At 43.0% G+C, this 23,943-nt stretch overlaps 1 protein-coding gene across 1 annotated transcript in view; it reads left to right on the top strand.

The window, feature by feature from the left end:
* Positions 1-23,943, top strand: part of fat3a (FAT atypical cadherin 3a) — a 217,489-nt gene that overhangs the window by 100,963 nt on the left and 92,583 nt on the right. The gene's annotated exons all lie outside the window — the stretch shown is intronic.

Genomic DNA, 23,943 nt, shown 5'->3' with positions numbered 1-23,943 from the left:
AACCGGAGGTATCAGTTTGAAACAGAGCTGAACAGTCCGACCAGTGTAATGAGTTATGTTTTTAATTTGTTCACAATATTTTCAGGCTTCAACCAGTGAAAGACAGGGGAGAGAAAGACAGATTCGTTAGGCATTTAAGTAGGAGAGGAGGACAGCATCCAACTGCGTGTCCTCCTCAGTTTTTCATATACCCCCCCGTGACACAGGGCGACACCCACCCTCCGCCACAAGTTGCTTCCTAATCTGTGGGAAACACTGACAATGTCAAATAGTATTAAGATACGATGTGCTCGAACACTTTTACTTTACGCGCTAGCAGCTTCTACTCCTGAAAATCTCTCCTTCCTGCTTAGCAAATCCACCATCATAATAGCAATGCGCCATGGGTACAAACGCAACAAGCTTTTATTTATTTTTTGGGCATTTTGGGGCCTTTATTTATATAGGACAGCAGAAGACATTAAATGGGAGAGAGAGGGGGAATGACATGCAGCTAAGGGCAGCAGGGCAGAGTTGAACCCGCGGCCGCTGCGTCAAGGACCAAACCTCTCTATATGGGCACCTGCTCTACCAGGTGAGCTACCCAGGCACCCAGCGACTTGCTTTTAAAGGGAATGGGAGATGACACTATGATTGGTTTATTGCACGTTCTGCCCAAAACACACCTATGATTAATTAAGACACTAAGTACAACCCTTTTGAACCATGCGCCTTGCGAACGGACCCTTTTTTCTGGCATTAAACTAGCAAGTGGATTCGTACATGCCCTAAATGCACCTGCGCCAGGCGCTTCACGCTGTGCGCTTAGATTGTTAAAATAGAGCCCAAAGTGTCCTCAGAGGGGCAGTTGGTTTTGCAGCAGTGACAACAGTAATCGCACTAGAACATTTTAAACATATAATATATAGTCAAAAACATAATAAAAAAGCTGTATTTACCAAGTGTGGTTGGGTGGTCGAGCAGATCTTACCTTATCCTATTTGAGTTTAGCAGCGACATGGCTGAGAGTATGAAGGAGTGTTTATCTTTTGGTTTTGACTAGTGGGTATTTGAAGCGGGAACCAGAAGGCTGGGTCTGACACTCTAGATGCTATCAGACAGGATGGATTCTGTTTTCTTTGAGGACTCAAATGCACGACTCGGCAGCAGTGGTTCAGATGTAAAAAGTACAAAGAGGTGAAATTCCAATTGTTTCAATTTCCAAATGTCAAGGCAGAGTCAAAGTCAAAACACAGGTAATGGTCAGAACTACTGGGCACAAAGGCTGGAACTCTAGACTTAGAGTTACAAAGACGAACTGGCAAATGACAGCCAAAACAGCGTGAGTATAAATATACACTGGGACGGGGAAGACAGTTAGACACAGGTGGGATAAATTAGGGCGGGGCAAGTAATTACACAGGCGGGATGGCAGACAAAGACCGGAAGACAATGCAACAGAGACATACAGTGAGTTTCAAAATAAAACAGGAAGTGTACACTGAATGTGACCAACAAAACAAAAACATGACCTATGCACGGGAGCTGAATGTGACAGGCGCTGCTGACTTTTTTTTGTGGCAATTTGGTGTTACATTCAAAGCTCAGTTTATTATCAATTATAGTGTCCAAGTACTTCATTCAACAATTTTTACATCCTGACTATTGATTGTAGTGTTAAAGGGTTAGAGTGATGATGTACTATGTCCAGAAAATACGCCAACCACTGTTTTATACAAAGCAAGTGGTGGTGGTGGTGGGGGGGGAGCCAGCGCTGAACTATCATTTTCTTGCTCGCAGTTTATCCAGCTAGCCCAATTTTCTTCTGTCTTCCAAGTAGGTGTAATTTAGTGTCATCATTAAGTTACAAAACAATCAGGTCAGTAGGAATTCGACATCCTATCACATCAGATATTATTGATGTTGTTTTATTCCAAAAACCTGTTCACACTCCCAGACGTGCAGGAAAGTTCCAGTTTGTTCAGGTTGGCAGAATGTGCAATAGGGAGTAGGAATGTCTTTAGAGATGTATCTCTTCTGAGGGGTACAATATGTCCTATGGCATATGTTGAAGTGGATCTGCTGGTGATTTGGGTTCTTGGAACAGTGGGAAATGTCCCAAACTGTCTCCCAATTAATTACGTTCCCCTCCGGGCTCAGCTCTCGCTCCCATTTCTTTACTATTGGGAGTTCTCCTACAGATACTTGCATCAGTTTAGCACACTAATCCTCTCACAGGAGAATCAACAAGCAATTTAATGATTGGGTGCAACTCAAGACTGTTCCCCCATGGTACTCCATAACATTTTAGGGCTGATCTTAAGCAAAGATAAAGTCAGAAGGATGTCCTAAGGACCTCAAAGCTAGCTCTCAGGTCTTCAAAACTTAACATACCTTCATCAATGAATAGCTGGTCTAGAGTATAAATACCTCTGTCACTCCACTTGTTATAAACAAAAGGTTTGTTACCAGACATTAAGTGTATGTTGTGCCAAATTGGGGTGTTTAAATGCCACGTATTGGTGTAGCTCCTCCACCTGTTTAAAGTTGGTCAATGTGTTAGTGATAATAGGGCCATAGGCTAGCGTACACTTTTTTGGACACACACCTGTGAAGGCAAGGTCCTGCAGTCTTAGACTTCCAGTGAGGTTTTGCTCTATTTCTCTCCATGGGTCTGTAGATGAGGGGTCCATCCACACTCTGAGGGCCCATAGCTAAAAAGCTTTGTGGTACTACACTTTAAGGTTAAGGAGAGCCAGGCCTCCCATGTTTGTGGTACGTTGCAGGGTAGAGTATTTTAGCCTAGGTTGTTTATTATTCCAAATATACTGCTGAATTACGGTATAAAGTTTCTTCCAGAAATTTATCAGTGGGGATAAGGGGACCATTGTACTTAAAAAATTCACACGAGGAACTATGTTCATTTTAACCACAGCAATCCTGGACCATAGCGATGCCGGCAGCGCAGACCAATTGGCCAGATCCCTTTGAACATTACTTAGTATAGTTTCATAATTGTCAGGGCCAACTCGCTGTAGCAATGCGTGAATGGTGATGCCCAAATATGTAATTTTGCTTTGGTTTGGTATTGTATCACTAATAGTTGATGTCACCTGTCTGTTGTTATCATTTTCATATTTAAACATCATTTCAGAAAACAGAAGTTGATCTAAGATGGTGGATAGTGGTTTGTTGGGAAAGGGAGTGTAGCCCTTCCTCACAAAATCCCTGATCTGTAGATAGCGAAAAAAGTTAGAGTGGGTAAGAGCAAATATTTCCGATAACTGATTAAATGAGGGAAACAGTCCATCAATAAATAAATTCTGATGAAACAAATTCCATTTGAATGACAGGCTCGGAAAGCCAGATCAAGTTTAGCTGGAGTAAAGAGGGGGTTGGTTAAGACGGGTGCCATCAGGGATGGGCTCTGCAGGCCAAATTTATTCTCAAAAGCCTTCTAAATCCACCCCTTTGTCATTTAACCCAACCATGTTCCTTACACTGTCCCAGGCTAAGCCTGTTTGTATTCAACTCTTTGTAGCCCAATTTAGCCTTCTTAATTTCATGTTTAATCTTTCTGTTGTTTAATCTCAGAGATGTTGCCTTGCTTAAATGCAAACTTGTTCTTGTTTTATAACACTTTAGGTGTTTGCTCACCCAGGGTTTACTGTTAGGGATAACAGGGTCCTCACAATATGTTACCCATGAGCTGATCACTTCTATGAGTTTGTTGATGTCCCGAGATGATTCTATAAACTCCTCCCACGCTGGGCAGTCCAGACAGCCTTGCAGCATCAGTGTTGCCTCCCCCGACCAGAGTTTTACTTTTCTGGTGAACAATTTCCCACTCTGTGGGCATGTACGTTAAGCTGGAATGTGTTGTGCACACAGTTGTGTTCAGCCGTCCCCATGGAGGGGAGTGGGATGGATTTGTAAGCTCCTTTAATGGAGCAATAACATTGATCCAGCCATTTCTGGTGGGGCAAGACACATATTTGTAAAGTTGCCCATAATTAGATTAGGAGCATCAGGAGACAGCAGCTGTACTGTAGTTTCTGTAGGATCAATTCTGAGGCGATGCTCTCGCTAGCCTTCGGGTTAATATAAACCACAGTCACAACAATCTGTGGAAATTCCTGAGGCAGGTAGAATAGACGCATGGAAACAGAAAGCAGTTCAATATCCTTGGTGCATAGGCCCTCTCTTACAAGGGCACATCTAGTTATTTTGGTCATGACACAGCCTTAATGACCATATATAGGTGAGTGTAGAAACAAAAATTGACCGGTAGATCGAAAGCTTTGCCTTCCGGCTTGGTGCAGTAGACCGAATGTAATACCGTCTCTCTCTCCATTGAGGGAACAAGACCCTGAGTTACTTGAACTTCACTTGGGGTAAGAGTTAATTCCCTATTCCCCAGTAGGCACTCCATCTGTTTCCTGTTATTTTCAACTTCTTCTGGGTTGAACCCAATTAGATCCAGAACGCTGGTCTGGGCTCCCCTTATTTATTTATTTTTTTTAACAATGTTTTCATAGATTTTTCATTGCAATTACAACCTTTAACAACCCCCCCTCCCCGTCCCTGTCCCTGTCCCAGCCCACAACAAAATGTCTCTCTTAACCTCTGTTGTACTCTTAACAGCTAAAAAACAAAAAGCAAATGATATGACAATATCACATGTACAGAACGATGGCACCTCCAGCAAAGCCATGATATGCACAAATACAAAAACAAACAATAATTGCACCTCTGTTGTCACCCTCCAAGACATGCCTCAGTCCTTTCCCCTTCTGGGGTTCAACACTTTTAGGTATCCTGTCCCGCATTATCCCTCTGTAGAAGCTCCCCTATGTCTCTTTTATAAACTGGTCAAATGGTTTCCAGATTTTCTCATATACCCCCAATTTGTTTTTTAATATATATGTAAATCTCTCCATTGTCATACATTGCGCCATATTCATGATCCAAGCACCAATTGTTGGTGCCTCCATTTTCTTCCAGAAGAGAGCTGTAGTCATTTTTGCCTGTTTATAGCAAAATCAATACATTTATATTCTTGGGGTTTCAGATTCAGATGTGTTGTATACAGGTGCAACAATATAATCGTAGGGTCAAGTGTAATGTTCAAAGACAAGATGGACATAGTTTTATTGATTACCCCCCTCCATAATGTTTTAATTTTGTCACACTCCCAGACAGTGCTTAAATGTTACTTTAGCCTCATTGCATTTAAAATAAAGGTCAGGTATATTACTGTATATTTATTTAACAGGAGTTGTGTATGTCTGCATCAGCCAATTATATTGGAGTAGCTTTAAATTAGAGTTTGCGGTTTGTTTCTTAGATGCGTCACAGGTTTTTTTTTCCAATCGTTTTCTGAAATGCCCTCTTTTAAATCCGCCCTCCATGTCTCAAGTCTGGTTATCGATGTTTCTTTAGAGCCAGATGCAAGCCAGTTATATATTGATGAGATAAAACCCCTAACTGTTAGAAAAGTCTGTAGAAATAATAATAATATACTGTGTTAATATGAAGAAGTTTTCTGAAACAATTTTTCACTGGTGTTTTTCCGTATTTTGATTTTTTTTGGATTAACAGAAATGCCTGTTAAGGTACAGAGGATATACTGTAAATCTACAGAATTTACCGTTTCTGGATTTACAGAAATGTCCGTAAACTTAATGGAAAAGGTGCTGGTAATATTCTGCCAGGACATTATCTGTTTTTCTACTTATTCCTTTCTTTGCCCATATCTGGAATCCTGCATCTAGCTTGCCTGGTTTAAATGAAACATTGCCCCACACTGGGCTGAATTGTGACAGAGTCCAATATGTTCATGTATTCTTTTACCTCATACCATACATTAACCATATTATGAACTATAAGATGAGCAGTATGTCTTCTTAAGTACTTTAGCTTAGCTGAATACAGGTACAAATGCAGTGGTACCTTAAAGGAGCATGATTGCATGTCGATCCATGACAGAGGATCTCCAGGAGAAAAATAAAACATTATAGTTCTCAATTGTGTTTCTAAATAGTAAAGATTTGGACATTTCACCCCCCTGTATCAAATGGAAGATAGAGCAGAGATAAGCGGATTCCAGGACATTTCTTATTCCGTATAAATTTCCTGAAGAGCGCTGTGAGTTTCTTAAACATTCCTGTGGGGGGATATTTTCAAATAAATACATGACTTTAGACAATATGTTCATTTTTTTAATATATTTATTCTCCATATCATAGATATATGTAAGTGCATCCACCTTTTTATAGATTTTATTTATTTAGTTCATTATTACTTTATAGTTTGCTGGTGCTATAGTTTCTAAATGAAGTGTTATTTTGAGACCTAAATATGTAAAATTAGATGGGAGCTTAAAAAGTAAATAAGTATTGGTTTATATTTTGTCTTTCATTTCCGTTAAGCAGCATTAGTAATGATTTAGAAGCATTTACTATATATCTGGAGAGACTACCAAACAGGCCGATTAGATCTAAAAGTTCTGGTATGGTATAATATGGTATTTAATTGTTTTAAGAATACAATTACGTCGTCAACAAAAAGAGCTTTTCTATGATCTTGGTTGCCAATTGTTATGCCCTGTATTTGCCTACTAGATCTAACTGCTATTGCTATTGGTTCAATAGCTAGTATGAACATACAGTAAGTGGTGATAGAAGTGAACCTTGGGGGCAACCTCTTGTAATACAGAAGGACTCCGACACTGAGACACCACTTAATTTGTCAGAACCTCAGCTATAGGGTGGAGATGTAATAGTTTGATCCAGTTAAGGAAAGTATTTCCAAAATCAAATCAAGCTATAACGTCAAAAGCTGTCTTTTTCTTCTTTTTGGCAGTACAATACATTGAGAACGCGCCTTACATTATGGAATCCTTGCCTTCCCTTTACAAATCCATTTTGGTCATCCACCACAATACTTCACGCCCTCTAGCCTTTTGACCAAAATTTTATTGAGGATATTTTTTATCAGTGTTTATTAAACTTATAGGTGGCATATTCTCACATTTAGTGTTATGTTTTCCTGATTTTGGAAGCAGGATGATTAAGGCCTCTCTCACTGAGGCAGATAGGTAGCCATTGTTGTTGGATTCTAGCTACATCTCATAAAGCGGAGTTGCCAAGTTATCTTTAAAGTAAAGTATTAAGTCAATTGGGAGGCCATCTGGCCCTGCTGCTTTCCCAGCCTTCATTGCACCTATAGCTTCTGATATCTAAACCATGCTTTGTTGTTTATCCAGGCCTTTTTTACTTTCCTCAAAGATTTTGGGGATATTGAGTTTGTTAAAAAATTCAGTCTGGACATCTGCATTAGTAATGTACTATTATTTGTAGAGATTTTCATAAACATTTTTAAAAGCTGTATTCATTTCCAGCGGGTCAACAATAGTATATCCATTTGCATCCTCAATGACATTTATTGCCCTTTTGGTTTCCTGTTGTTTACCCGCCATGCAAGAACTCTACCCGGCTTTTCTCCCAGATCATAAAAGTTGAGTCTGAGCCTCAATAAGTTTGCAGCAGCCTTATTGTATGTTATTGCATTATATTGAGTTCTAAGAAGTAGTAACTGTTAGGATATTTCATTTTCATTTTGCAGTCTTTTGTTTTCAAGCATTTTCATTTCGGATTCCAGATCTCTAATTATATCCTGTGCTTCTTTTGTTTTCCTGCTTGTGTAGCTTATAATTTGACTTCTAATAAATGCCTTAAAGGCCATCTAAATGTGGTCGTTGTCTGGGATGTGTTGAACTCAAAGTTATCAAATAATTTTGTTTTCCCACGAACTGCAGAAATTATTTGTCCTGCATCCATTTTGTTTTAAATTTCCATTTAGGAGATTTACGTATCAGCTTTGGCTCCACATAGATCAGTGATACAGCTGCATGATCCGATATGGCTGTACTGTTATAATGGCAGCATCTGATATAAGAAAGAAGTTCTGCTGACATCAAAAAGTAATCTATTCTAGAGTGGCTTTTGTTGGCTCCCCTTATCTTATCGTAATCTAATTTTAATATATTTTTCAGTCCATACCAATTAACATTAAAAAACCCTTCTTTTCTTTGTTAGACCAATTTATTTCATCATTCATTTGGAATGGTATTGGTCCTGCAATATAAGGTCACTGTCCACCTGCCAGTCCAAGCCCACAGACACTGAAACTCCATGTTGGCTAGCCTAGAGGCATCATCCGTCTCTTCTACTTCTCTACATTCCATTCTTTGCTCAGCACTTCCTTACTCTGGATTTCCACAGGATGCAGAACGACGAATTCACGTAGAATAGAACCACAAAACCAACAACAGTTTGTTTCTATCCAGAGGACTAGAGGGGAAACAACCCTGTGCTGTGTTTTCAAGGTGTAGTGCAGGAAATTATGATCTGCCGTGAGTATGGTGTATTTTATTTTGAAAATTAACCGGATGTTTTATTTTGCTTCTGTGCTCGACTTCCTGTCCCGCACTATCTGCCGTGTGCTGAATTGCTGCGCAGCTCTCCGGCGTCCGGCAAAAATAGAAGCTCTGCGTATCTGCTCCGTAGGGCTGCAGATCGCCGGAGCTGGGATGAAGTCGGAACGCAGCTGTTATGCAGTCAGTGAAAATACACACATTGACTTTAATGGAAACCTAATGACTCCGCTACCGTTTCGGAGCCGTTCCGCAGCCGTTCCGAAGCCGTTCCGCAGCTGGTGGAAATTGGGGGTCAGGCCCACTTATATCAAATCCAGTCATTTCCGGTTCTATTAAAATTTGTAAACAATTCAGGCTATCAAATGTAAGATCTCTCAATTGGTATCCCTATTGTGAAAAAAATCAGGCTCCTCCACCCACTCCATTACTGATGGAACTTTTAAAATTTGGAGACTCAAGGAGATAGTTACCTTAGAAGACTTATTTATTGGCGATACTTTGTGTCTTTTAATCAGCTCTCCAACAAGTTCAATTTAGCTCAAACTCCCTTCTGTAGGTATCTGCAGATTCTGGATTTTTCACGCTCTAAATTAAGTCACTTTCTAGCTCTTTCCCCTAAAAACCCAATTGTAACTTATTCAAGATTATATCCCTGTCAGTAAAGGGTACATTAGTATAATTAGAACAGAGCTGGGCCTCTGGCTACACACACACACACACACACACACACACCCACACACGGAGTGCAGAGTGCAGAGTGCAGGCTAAATTTCCTGCGCTAAGGAGAAAAATAACAATGGTAATGATAGCCTGTGGTTGCCCTCACTGCGGGAAGCCAAAACACACACGCACACACACACACACACACACACACACACACACACACACACACACACACACACACACACACACACACACACACACACACACACACACACACACACACGGTGCTACCAGCAGTGTATAATTTCAGTGACAGAGCAGTGTGGCTTGGAAAGCAATTAGGATTAAACCTGAATGGCATACACACAAAACACACACACACACACACACACACACACACACACACACATATTGTATCATTGTGACCAGGGATTGAGTGGGACCAAAAAAATCTACCGGGAAATTTCGTAAACCACCGGCTCTCGGGCTGTGTGGTGGGGGGTTATCCACACTAGCCCAACTACCAAGCTATCTTATGTCACAGTCGGCCAAATTGAGAAAAGGAAAGCCACTGACCTACCTTACAGGTTCCAGATAAGATGAGTGGAGGGTTTGAGTTTTAAACTGATTAGCTGTAATGTTTTCATAACCCAATGTGTACTTCTAGCTTTGGTTGCTCAAGACAGTAGGCTACATACAGTGGTTAAATTGGCTTTTGTAGGGAGGGGGAGCCCTTATTTACGGAGAATGGTCGTCATTCAAAATTGGGCCATAAAATGACTTAATGTGTTTTTACACCAAATGGGCTCTTTTTCCAGTATTAATGTGTAAGGTAGGGTTGATTAGTTATTCAAACAAAGAGAAATACTTCACAATTCACTTACTTTATTATTATTATTTATATATATTATTGTATAACAGGCAGCCAATGGATTTCACCCTTGGAAAATGTATGGAATTGAACATGTTTGAAAATATTGGTTGGCAAATACTGTATGTAAACATCTTTTTAAACAAGAAAATTATGTTGATTTAAGAGAATCAGAAACCACTATTATAGCCTTTTTAACAGTGATTGGCTGGCCCAGCTTGTTAATAGCCAGTGTATGTTCATTTTAGCTTCCAGTTTGTTAGATGGCACCAACATTTGGTCTAATAATAACTGGCCTGGCAAGTCAAAGGCCAAGGTTTTGCTTCCAGATTTGTTTGGTGACTTATGATGTGGGGGTCTGGGGGAATTTTTTTTAGCATTAAACACTTCATTTTCTGCATTTTGGTGAATTTGTATGCACCTATTTCTACCTTTATCTTTATGTAAAGGGAAACCTTAGGCTACAATCCAAATATAACAACATAATGGAAAATATTGCAGTAAGGCTGTCAGGAACTCTCTATTGCTTTCATCTATTTATTCTCCTTTAGATTGACTTTTCTAATTATATCTGAGTCAGCACACATGTAGCTTATGCATCATTTATTCTTCCCTTTTTTGCATCTTTTGTTGGGGAAGTAACCTCCGTAAATGTGCATATGACAATTATTCACCTCAGTGATACATTATTCATTTAATGTATTAATAAACCTCTTGATTGTAATATTTCAGATGATTGAGCAAGATTTCTGCTCACGTCCAAAACTTTGTGCACATTCAAAATATAACTCATCCCATCTGTGCTCTCTGAGATTTGAAGGAGTCGTGATATTTTGTGAAAAAAATAAAGTTATAATATAGGCTATTACGAGAATAAAGTCACTATATTTTAGAAAATAATCTATAGGCTACCTGCACCGTAGTCTGCTGTACATTACGTGATTGCTCTGCTGATACGGTAGATCTCAGACCTTCTGACAGACACCGAGCCCCGTTTGAAACACAGAGCCCCGTTTGAGACGTTTAGGGAAGTGGCTGTACGCTGCTAAACATCGGAGGTGGAAACCCGAAACTTATGGCAGAAATACACGGAGCTCAAACGCGACACATCTGCCGCAGCATGTCCACAGCAGAGCGCATCCATAAACCTGAAGCTGCGCAGCTTTTTACAGCGAGAGTGGACACTAAGCGACGTCCGGTTTCATATTTGTCAGTCAACTTTTCAAAATACATTTGGGGTTACACTCAAAACATTCGGGGCTGAACCCCCGGCAAAATGTTTAATGCTGAAGGAGACGGAGCCCAATTTAACCTCTGGCTACACACCCTTCCACTTCCTGTTAATACGTCTTTTTATTTTGGAATTTTGAATAGAGTTCCGAAACGGCAGTTTCATAGGATTGTGGCATGTGGCATCATTTCTAGCTACCTAGTACATTGTGTTTTAATAACATGTTTTACCTGCTAGGCAGCAGCTTAGCCACATATATAAAAAATATACTAACGTCATAGAACCGACCAGGGCTATGCCATTTGGAGGAGGGGCTGCTCACTGATCCCCCTATATTTCTGAGAATCCTGGACATGGTTGTGATTGTGAACACAGCCTGTGTTTGAATTGAAATAAGAGGCTGCTGCGGCCCGCTGTACGGGGTTGAGCGGAGGCCGCACACCAGGCCGCCGAATGGTGTTGCTAAGAACTTGCAATGTATAACTATTATAAGACCGGCCCTCGCTGCCTCAAAACACTACCGGCCCACCAGGAAAGTCCAGACTCTCCCGATTGTCACTACGTTACTGATTGTGACTTGAACGCATTGATACAATGTGTTCCTGCCATCAGGCCCAGTTTCCGTTGGACTCTGTGGACATGTGAACTCATGATGTGTGAGATCTAATGAAGCAAGTATGATTAGAGTAACAGGAAGCTCCACAACACTACAGGACACGTCTTTGACACAACTGTAGAGATCAGGAAACATATCTTTTCAATTCTCCTTCTTATACATTTAGTGTGTGTCAGCCTGCAAGAGTGCAGCATTATACACACACACATCAGCTCCTTAGGACACAATATGTGTGTTTGACATACTCAGAGAAAAGCTTCTAACATCTGAAATGAATTACGTAGATCTTATTGCTTAGTTTGACGAAAAGAAAGCAGGTACAGTGACTTTGATGTGACCCACTTCCTGCATGGTGAGCCCTCTTCTTCAGGCTCCAGTATGTCAGCCTGTCTTCTCCTGCCAGACTCAACACGTGATGAGCTGAGACAATGCACATATCACTTTACACTATGCCAAAAGCTATGGATAATAAAAATCGTGATCAAGACAAAGTGATCTATAAGGAATGTGCTTGCACATTTTTCACATATTTTACCGATGCTGCGTCTTGTTGTTGTGTTGCAGCCAACTGGCAATTTTCGGTTCTGAAAAGTGAAGCCAAAGCTTTAGCTCCTTAAAGCTGCATTCTCTCTAATGTCCAGCAGGAGGCGACTCCACCGGCTCGAAAAAAGAAGTCTGTTCCTATAGAAGTCTATGAGAAAATGAGCCTACTTCTCTCTTGATTTATATCCCCAGTAAACATTTTCATAGTGAGTTTATGGTCTATGAAATCTCTGTCCATCTGTGTCTCTGTGTTTTTCCATCCGTCCGTTAGGAATCTCACTACCCAGTCCCAGAGGGGAGCTGATAGACACACATGGAGGTGGTGGAGGGTGCGGTGCTGCAGTGAGGGGGAAGTGGAAGGTGGAGGCAGGTCTGTTCCCTTAGGTGCAGATGAGAGGAGAAACAGAACACTAAAACTGAAATGACTCTGGTCTTCTTGAATTACAAGGATGAATAATTCTGGTTTCTTACAATGTTTTGAGGTTTGGCCACCACTCATAATGGCATATTGTTTGGTTCGCAGCAATTCTGGGTTATCGGAGCCCAAAGGAACACCTCCACAATGTTTTGTTTTGTTCAACCAAATTCAAAATTTTTGTTTTGGGGTTTGTTCAGGACACCCCCTTCTGTCGCTAGCAATGATGACGCAGTGATTAGTGACGATTCTCTCTGACCAATAAATAGTCTACAGCTTTTCATGTCACCTTTTGGTACCGCCTCAGCTCACTTGGTACTAAAAAAAGTACCAGGGACTTTTTTTCATAATGGAAAAACAAAAAAGGCAAGTAGAGTCGAGGCGAGTCAAGCAGGTCCCATGTAATGGAAAAACGCCATTAGACACAGATCAGACCTATCTGCAGAAGCACCTCTCTAAATCATCATGGCAACATTCTTGCAGATCAAGCCTTCTCATTACCCGGTGCACCCTTTTTTTTTGTTGTTGTTGCCCCTCTGAAGAAGGCACCCTACATTTTGGCAGAGCACTAGGAGAAGAGGAAGTCATTTTCATGTGCTAACCTTTCACTTCCTTCTCCTGCTGTGTTCCTCTCTCCTCACACTGTGGCCCAGCACCTTATCACTCTAATGCTGGCTGACTAATGGGGCTTTTTACCTACTGGCTCTCAGGTGCTAATCCCTGCTAATAGCTGATGGACTAGCTGAGGGCTCATTCTAACCCTCAGACAGAGTCTGATAAAGGCTTCCTGCTGCTCAGTTCTCACTAATAGCCTCCTCACAATCTGACATGACTGACGTCATGACCTCATACACCTACAGCCCTCCCTTTCCATGCATTCATTCCTTATTCCTCCATTACCTTGCCAAACTCCAGAGAAGGATGTTCTGAAGGTCTGCATGTTTGTTGAAGTGTGATGCTGTCTTTCTCCTTCTTTTCTTTTCTCTCTATCTTTTTGGCTCCTCTGGCCTCCTCTGAATGATGAGCGAGGTAGCAGGTGTAAAGAGCTGACTGTGGTGAAAACAGAGAAACACAGGCTGAACCAATACCTCTACAACCTGAATGTTTGTCCTGAATGACTTTTCTGTTCTTTAGCACTACTCAGCGTCCTGAGTATCCACAACACAAAATAGCAATATATTGTGTATTACTGTAGCACTTCTGACTTCCAAGGTAAATGGACTTGCAAGGTAAATGGAACACGGCATTATACACCAGAGATCTAAAGCGAGATAAGTTTACAGGCCATAGAATCATGGATATTCATGGTCTCCAAAGAATGAGTTTAATTCTTTTCGACATCATAATAATAATAATAATAATAATAATACAATAATTGTAGTTGTTGTATGGGGGTTTAAACAACTTCAGACCTAAAGAAGTCTTACATTATAATTATTATAACCTGATTAAACTGTACTGCTTGCTGGTAGGTAATCTAAGCTCTGCAATGGCTTCTTCCTAATGCTGGTATTCTTGCCGGTGGTGTTTCTGCATTCTACTTTACTCCAGCTTGTATTTGGTACATCTGTGGCAGTGGGCACTTGATATCAAATGTAAATGAGACACTGATTGAATCTGACTGGATTCTGTCACGTTGTTTACAAGGGTACTGGGCATTTCAAAGAGGCAGGAAGCAAGCCTTCACATCTGATCAGCAGTTAGCCAGTACTTGTCTGCAGTTACCAAGAATAGAGGCCTGTCTGCATTAGACAAGTATGCATGTCCCTATGTGCGTACAAAATCATAATGATTAAGATAATAACACATCCCGAGGACACACTCATCAAAACAGTGCTCCATAGTGTCAATAGGGCTCAATTGAGAAACCAGTGAAAAGTATAATACAGTAATGACCACTAGAAAGCTGATTGTGTTGTAGTCAAAGGGCAGACTCCAAGTTTCTCCTGAAAGATATAAAGTGAGTTTGTTTCCCTCTAAAAGCCTCGCCATGGCGTCCTCCGGGTTACACATAAGTGCAGGCTTCGCTTATCCTGTGCGAATAAGCCACACGAAACTCAGATGTGGGGAGGTAATTTCTAAATCACACAAGGTCCCCAGATGATACTTATCCTGTGCAAATAATGCTTAGGTTTATTACTGTAAGGCTCAAAATAAATATAAAATAGCTTGGTTTAGGGTGTGCTTGTTTTATTGGCAGCCTAAACCTGTCACTGTCTTCATGGTGGTTGGGGATTGCTTGTTTAACGGATCACACTTTCTCTGCCCCTTTTCCGAAATGAGGATTTACTGGCTCCGCTGACCAAGATGGACTTTTCATCAAGTGCCATCATCAGGTCAACATTTAATTTGGTCTAATTCTTGGGTTTATGACCATTACCTACAGAACTAATGGCACTCCCATAAGCCTCATCTGCACTTTGTGATGAATCCAAATATATGCTAACATTCAAAGTGATGATAATGAGAATGTTAAGTATTATACCGGCTAAACATCAGCAATATGCGGTCTAAGTACAGCCTCACAGGGCCACTAGCATGGCTGTAGACTCTTAGCTGTGTGGGTCACTCTTGGTGTAGGCACAGCTGTAGGCTCTGTGAGTGAAAACATTTTCTTACATAGCCACACCTTCTGTTTGAAGCTGCTCTCTGGGTTTGTAGGATTTTCAATGGGTATATTCTTCTTCCATTGTCATTTTCAAGTGTGTACATATGTAGGTGTGTTTGCAGTTGGATCAGTCACGTCTCTGACTTTGTGGTGCATTGTTCCACTCAGAGTTTCTCAGCCTCTCAGTTTCCCAACCTGTGGACTAAAGCAGTAATCTTTGGAGTTGAATACTCTGACTTCAAACCAAGCCCATGACCTCTTTATTCTGCCTCACTCTTCCATTTGCCACTTTCACTGTACTTTTTATACTTACTCTTTATTTTCTAGTCTCTACTGGGGATTGCTTTTTGCTGACAGGGAAATAATGTGGTAAGGTTGAAATTTTCAGTTGAAAAGGCTTAGTTTGACCTGGTCAGCAGAGTGAGGAAAGAAGTCCTGTGGCGAAGGACAGTAATCTTACAACTCTGCCGAATCGCTCAAGGTTCTAAAAGTGTGAAACCAAGGATGGAGGATCAGCTGGGCCAGTAGAAGCCACACTAGGGCTATGGCTGAACAGAGGTGGATATTTCAAATATGAACGTAGTTAAATATAAAACACTTGAATATGAGTGAATAAATGGTAAAATAAGGGATGTTATCAGGGTCTTTGGCTACTAGATGTTCTAAAAAACAGAGAAGCCTGTTTTTTGTTCAAAGCTGACTGATGAGTTACACTCTTGCCATGAGGTTTAATGATCTATGTTATTATTCACTTAAAACTACAACTGATACTTCCTTGCTTGATTACGAGAATCAAAGGGGCATTCTTCACCTTGAATTCTGCAGGAAAACTGCTGGTGTAGGTGGTGTGCCCCCCAATTTGAAAAAGAAACTCAGTAAAAGTCCCCTCTTGGATGCCCTTATGGTAAATAAAACAAAGTGCCCTTCAAGTGTAGAAAACTTGATGTAGTGCCATATAGTTCGCCCTCCATGCTAGAAACTTTACTGTGCGCACATACAGCTGGTGGGTGAATGAAAAAAACTAGGTTCATCTGAATAGTCACATACACGCATTTCATTGTCCCAACAAATATAGATATAGTGATGTGTTTTTGGCATGCAGGCTTTATCACTATACCAGTGTCAGGTAGATGGAAACATGCACAGCTTTGAAGGGACAGTGAAGCAACAGAGACACGTGCAGTAGCAGTAGTGGTTGGCTGCTACACACCACACGGACTTCATTAAAGGCTGATTACGGAAACAATTGTAATGGTGTATGCATTCCTAACGCACGCACGCACACGCACGCACGCACACGCGCGCACACACACACACACACACACACACGGCTCAGTGGTAGAGCGGTCGCCTGGTTCAATCCCTGACCCCCCCATGTCGAAGTGTCCTTGGGCGTGTGAATGGGTAGCTGATGAGCAGGTGGCACCTTGTATGGCAGCCTTGGCCACAGTGTATGAATGTGTGTGAATGGTTCCTATACTATGTAAAAGCGCTTTGAGTAGTTGTTCGGACTAGAAAAGCGCTATATAAATACAGTCCATTCACACGCTAGTCCGTGTTTACATAAAGCAATACTGCAAATTGGATGCATTTGCCTCTGCTTCAGTAGGCATGCAGGCTTTGGAGTAGGCAGCAGTAAGAGACAGTGAGTGGCTGCCTTGTGAATTACGAGGGGCTTCCACTCCCTTGGATTAGTGCAAATGCTAATCACTGCCCTAATTAATCTTCTCCTAATTCCCAATTAAGCCTGAGACTCACTTTGTCTGGCTGGTTGAAATGCACTTCCCCAGAGCCTAGCAGCCCTGGGGCCAGGCAGGCTCCAAGCCTCACACCTGACTACAGCCAGAACCAGGGCTAAACACTTTATGACCTTATCTTTGTCCTCTCAATGCAGCTGGTCTTAATGTACAGAACAGCTGCTCTAGAAGATAGCAGTGTCAGTTGGAAGGACTTGTTCCTGATGTTTCCAGAGCTGGTCATCTCTTGTTTCTTAAATAAAGTGAGTGTTGGGGTGGGTTTAGTTTGGTGGCAGGACCAGAAGTTGGCTTTGATTGTAGGATGAAGACACAGTAAGGATGTGAGTTCCAGCTGGATGAAAGGGACAGTGCTGGCTGCAGCAGCAGCTATGATGGGATGGAGACGGAGTGCTGTTTAATGTCTCTGATAGGGCTTATGGGGAATAGATGAGGAATGTTAAGGAGCATTGGATTTCATAATAGGGCTATTTCACAAAACCAAGATAAGGGATTAAGCCAGGATTTCCCAGTTATCCTGGCTCAATTTAACCTTGACTCGGTTTCACAAAAGCAAAGGCACCTAAGTTACCATGGAGATTTATTCTGTACAGCTAGCCTGGTCCAGACCAGGCTAACAGCCAGGATTTAGTAATCCTGCTGCCTTTTCTGTTCACTCAGCAGTGCTTTTACCTTCAGCCTGCATTAAAATACAACAGGTGCATATTGCTGTTCAGTTAACTACTGTATATTATTAAAGTTGTGACCATTCTTTTTTCATGTGACATTGTTACTGTTATATTGCTGAATGAAGATTGCTGTTCATATTGTTGTTAGAAGTTTGATGAATATATTACTGCAGTTGTTGAGATAAATATAGAGGATCATGTTTGTTCCTCTTCTATGTGCATTGGCATTCTTAGCACACAATTTGTGTTGTCCAATAAACTGGGACTATAATTTGGGAGGATTGTACAATTTTAAGAACATATCCTAATTGTCCTCCCAAAATATAGACTTAGTTCACTGGACCAGTAACGATCTAGTGTTGTAGGCTACTGTGCATTCATGAGACAACAGGGAGAGAACACCCCAATGGTTTTTTACCTTATATTTAACTTGGGGGAAATAACTGATAAATGTACTCTGTTACATTCATGTTTACAGTATATATGACATTTATCACTTAATTATCTTTATAGTTTCTAGATTTTAGAGTCCAATTTCTTCAGTGTCTGTCTTTTCTATGTCCATATATACAAGGGAGCAAGAAGGAAACTCTGTGAAAAAAAAAAAAACTTGAACGACTGAATGATAAAATTAGCCTATACATTTACGAACTACTGCTCTTTACTGAAAGCATTCAATGAGTCACTTGTCATTTGCAAAAATGAACAGTTGTACACTTTGCATTAACAGCGAGCAGTGGAAGTTAATAAATAATTAGGAAATTTATATTTTAGCCCATGAGAGAGAGAGGCGGAAACAGAGTGAGAGAGATATATACGTATCATATTCTAGCATTGGTGGCAGTGAAGGTCAGGGGCCTCGACGGACCAGACCCGGGCGGCAGACGCTGGCTCTGGGGACGTGGAACGTCACCTCTCTGTGGGGGAAGGAGCCGGAACTAGTGCGGGAGGTGGAGCGCTACCGGTTAGATCTGGTGGGCCTTGCCTCTACGCACAGTCTCGGTTCTGGAACCGTACTCCTGGATATGGGTTGGACTCTTTTCTTCTCCGGAGTTGCCCCGGGTGTGAGGCGCCGGGCGGGTGTGGGGATACTCACAAGCCCCCGGCTGAGCGCCGCTGTGTTGGAGTTTACCCGGTGGACGAGAGGGTCGCCTCCCCACGCCTGCGGGTTGTGGGGGAAAACTCTGACTGTTGTTTGTGCATATGCACCAAACAGGAGTTCGGAGTATTCGGCCTTCTTGGAGACCTTGACTGGAGTCCTGCATGGGGCTCCAGTGGGGGACTCCATTGTTATGCTGGGGACTTCAACGCACACGTGGGCAATGATGGAGACACCTGAGAGGCGTGATTGGGAGGAACGGCCTCCTGATCTAAACCAGAGTGGTTGTTTGTTGTTGGACTTCTGTGCTAGTCATGGATTGTCTATAACGAACACCATGTTCGAACATAGGGATGCTCATAAGTGTACCTGGTACCAGAGCACCCTAGGCCGAAGGTCAATGATCGATTTCATAATCGTTTCATCTGATCTGAGGCCGTATGTTTTGGACACTCGGGTGAAGAGAGGGGCAGAGCTGTCAACCGATCACCATCTGGTGGTGAGTTGGGTCAGGGGTGGGGAAGACTCTGGACAGACCTGGTAAGCCCAAACGTGTAGTGCGGGTAAATTGGGAACGTCTGGAGGAGGCCCCTGTCCGACAGACTTTCAACTCACACCTCCGGGCGGAGCTTTCGTGCATCCCTGTGGAGGCTGGGGGCATTGAACCCGAGTGGACAATGTTCAAAGTTTCCATTGCTGAAGCTGCGGCGAGGAGCTGTGGTCTTAGGATCTTAGGTGCCTCAAGGGGCGGTAACCCACGAACACCGTGGTGGACACCAGTGGTCAGGGAAGCCGTCCGACTGAAGAAGGAGTCCTTCCGGGATATGTTATCTCGGAGGACTCCGGAGGCAGTTGCAGGGTACCGAAGGGCCCGAAGGGCTGCAGCCTCTGCCGTGAAAGAGGCAAAGCAGCGGGTGTGGGAGAAGTTTGGAGAAGACATGGAGAAGGACTTTTCGGTCGGCACCAAAGTGTTTCTGGAAAACTGTTTGCCACCTCAGGAGGGGGAAGCGGGGAACCATCCAAGCTGTGTACAGTAAGGATGGGACACTGTTGACCTCCACTGAGGAGGTAATAGGGCGGTGGAGGGAGCACTTTGAGGAACTCCTGAATCCGACTAATACGCCCTCTATGTTAGAGGCATAGCTGGAGGATAACGGGGATTGTCGCCGATTTCCCAGGCGGAAGTCACTGATGTAGTCAAACAACTACACAGTGGCAAAGCCCCGGGATTGATGAGATCCGTCCAGAAATGCTCAAGGCTCTGGGTGTGGAGGGGCTGTCCTGGTTGACACGCCTCTTCAACATTGCGTGGAAGTCTGGGACGGTGCCAAAGGAGTGGCAGACTGGGGTGGTGGTTCCTCTTTTTTAAAAAGGGGGACCAGAGGGTGTGTGCCAATTATAGGGGTATCACACTTCTCAGCCTCCCTGGTAAAGTCTACTCCAAGGTGCTGGAAAGGAGGGTTCGGCCGATAGTCGAACCTCGGGTTGAGGAGGAGCAATGCGGATTCCGTCCTGGTCGTGGAACAACGGACCAGCTCTTCACTCGCAAGGATCCTGGAGGGAGCCTGGGAGTATGCCCAACCGGTCTACATGTGTTTTGTGGATTTGGAGAAGGCGTATGACCGGGTCCCCGGGAGATACTGTGGGAGGTGCTGCTTGGGAGTATGGGGTGTGGGGGTCTCTACTCAGGGCCATCCAATCTCTGTATGACCAAAGTGAGAGCTGTGTCCGGGTTCTCGGTAGTAAGTCGGACTCGTTTCAGGTGAGGGTTGGCCTCCGCCAGGGCTGCGCTTTGTCACCAATCCTGTTTGTAATATTTATGGACAGGATATCGAGGCGTAGTCGGGGGGGAGGGGTTGCAGTTTGGTGGGCTGGGGATCTCATCGCTGCTCTTTGCAGATGATGTGGTCCTGATGGCATCATCGGCCTGCGACCTTCAGCACTCACTGGATCGGTTCGCAACCGAGTGTCAAGCGGTTGGGATGAGGATCAGCACCTCTAAATCGGAGGCCATGGTTCTCAGCAGGAAACCGATGGAATGCCTTCTCCAGGTAGGGAATGAGTCCTTACCCCAAGTGAAGGAGTTCAAGTACCTTGGGGTTTTGTTCGCGAGTGAGGGACAATGGAGCGGGAGATTGGTCGGAGAATCGGGCGCAGCGGGTGCGGTATTGCATTCAATCTATCGCACCGTTGTGACGAAAAAGAGAGCTGAGCCAGAAGGCAAAGCTCTCGATCTACCGGTCAGTTTTCGTTCCTACCCTCACCTATGGTCATGAAGGCTGGGTCATGACCGAAAGAACGAGATCCAGGGTACAAGCGGTCGAAAATGGGTTTCCTCAGGAGGGTGGCTGGCGTCTCCCTTAGAGATAGGGTGAGAAGCTCAGTCATCCGTGAGGAGCTCGGAGTAGAGCCGCTGCTCCTTTGCGTCGAAAGGAGCCAGTTGAGGTGGTTCGGGCATCTGGTAAGGATGCCCCCTGGGCGCCTCCCTAGGGAGGTGTTCCAGGCACGTCCAGCTGGGAGGAGGCCTCGGGGAAGACCCAGGACTAGGTGGAGGGATTATATCTCCAACCTGGCCTGGGAACACCTCGGGATCCCCCAGTCGGAGCTGGTTAATGTTGCTCGGGAAAGGGAAGTTTGGGGTCCCCTGCTGGAGCTGCTCCCCCCGCGACCCGACACCGGATAAGCGGACGAAGATGGATGGATGGATGGATTCTAGCATTGTAGAAAATTGATCTTCATGGTAAATTTCCTGAGGAACATTATCTTCTGCTTAGTTTTAAGGCAAAGAGTACAACTGTTAATCTGTGCAAATGATTATTAGCCTAATCCTTGAATAGTATGATTATGACGGTTTCAATTCAGAGCAGTGGTCAGTTAATGTGTTATGCTACTTACGCATTTATTGTTGCAATGAGCTGCTGCTCACTCTGTGTAAAGTATGAGCAATGCGTATTCTCCATTTTATCATCAGTAAATCTGTTATCAACCTCGCGGTCTGTTAAGGAAAGCCGTGAACGCGCATTTATCCAAATTACTTCAGCCTGGCTCGACCTAGTCGCTCCTCCTCAGATTGCACAGATTAGACTAGGTCAAACCTCAATTTGTCGGTTATCCTGGATTTATAAATTCTGCTTTTGTGAAACAGCCCCCAGGTGTCCTTATCAGACGAAACGATATGTGTTTATGTAAATATTGATATCAGCATCAGAAATTGAGTTTGTTGTGGTCGGTCCAGTCAATTATTACCATGAAACAAAGACAGTTCAGCCTGTGTGTGTGTGTGTGTGTTGAATTTTCAGCTGTTAAAAAGGCCCTAACTTAGTGAACCTTTCAAAGTTCCAGTGTTTTTGGTTTCTCGGTACACTTTCAATCCAACTCTGGAGCGGTTCGTTTGTGGTGAGAATGTGATCAGACCTCCTGTAGTCAGGTGTGCTAAGCAACATGCGATGCGGCAGAGCAGCAAACTGTAGCAGCTTGCAGTTTTTCTCTCACAGAAATAGACAGCAGTCAAGCTCGCCATCCGTCACTCACATCTCCATGGTAACACCGCTAAAGTTGGAGACAGACGCTGGCAGAGCAGAGTGAAGTCTCTTTGGGCAGAGCAGACGTAGTAACGTTGCTTGCAAAACAATGTTGGATTATTTAAATTAAATGAGCTGGTTTGACCATGGAGATGTCCAGAACACAGGACCTTCTTCCTGCATTTACTTTCTTGCTTCCTCTCCCAAGACACTTCTGACCAATAAGAGGAATGAATGTGATTTGTAATGACGCATTTTGGTACGCTTGGATTTTTCCAGGTGTGAAACTAAACTAAATAAAGGGGGAAACTGGTCCAAGTTTACAAACTCCCCAACTGATTCAGACCAGAGCAGCAAACTATAGGTATGAAAACGCCCTTAGTCACCAGCGACTATGTAAAGTATATGCACTCAGCCACGACCACGGACATGTCCAGGGGAGGACATGTCCGTGGTGCTTCCACCTGTTGAACTCACACCTGTTTCGCAAACATTTTTCACTTGTCTGACTTCATAAATTCTGTCTATGCCAACGGCATCTCTTTTCAAACTGCAACTCCAAATCATACTTACATATACTTTTGGCTCTGAGTATCTGCTAAAGAAAGCATCTGTATGAATATCGATTTAACCCTAATTCCGGAATGACCCCTTGAGGTATTTTTTTCCACTATTATTTATTTCTGTGTCGTGATTTCTTTTATTTGTTATTGATATCGCTTGATCGGTTATTTTGTCCGTTTGTTGTATTCTCTTGAATATGCTTTTTTGATTGTGGATTATAAAATAGAAAACTCACTCATTCTTTGAATACTCAATGCAGCAAGTCACACTAATGGGCTTGTCCACTAAAGCTTGGGAGAGCTCTACACTAACATGCTAAATATAGGGCTGTGTGTGTGTGCGTCAGCCAGCAGCACTCATGTGAAAGCCACCTGGAAAGAAGGGCTTTTTGAAGAGAGTAATCAGCCACTTAGACAAAACGGCAAGTAAATATTGCTGCCGAAGTTGGCTAATCAAGAGCACTCAACACAGTCACACACACACACACACACACACACACACACACTGCTGCCACGCACATCGACTCAGACAATCCACAGAAGAGCAGACAAACAAACACTGAGGTCAGAGGTCGCAGGAGTTTTGCTTTGGCTTTCCACGGACAAGGTCTCATGGGAATATATATCAAATGTTTAACAGATAGCCTTTGGCCACACAGTTGTACAGTCTGGCCAGTTCTAGCACTATATAGCAGAACAATTTATGGGATTGGCTCCCAGCATTGGGTGGGCTCAGAGCCTCCACATTCTTTTGCCACTACTTTATTAGTTATCGCCCATAACAAGGCAACCAATTTGACTTATGTCAGGAAGTTAGCTGCCATCTCTACAGCGGTTATGTACGCAGCCTCCCCTGCTTCTCTGTAGTCTGGATTAATTGATGACACAAGGAGTTAACCAGAATGGATACACATGACACTTACTTGTCATTTACAGTCACGGAAACACTAAGCAGTGTGTCAGACTGTATCA

The sequence above is a fragment of the Perca flavescens genome, chromosome 3, assembly GCF_004354835.1.
Source record: "Perca flavescens isolate YP-PL-M2 chromosome 3, PFLA_1.0, whole genome shotgun sequence".
NCBI classification, from domain to species: Eukaryota; Metazoa; Chordata; class Actinopteri; order Perciformes; family Percidae; genus Perca; species Perca flavescens.
Note: the sequence above shows the minus strand (reverse complement) of the source record. Positions and strands in the feature narration are given on the sequence as shown.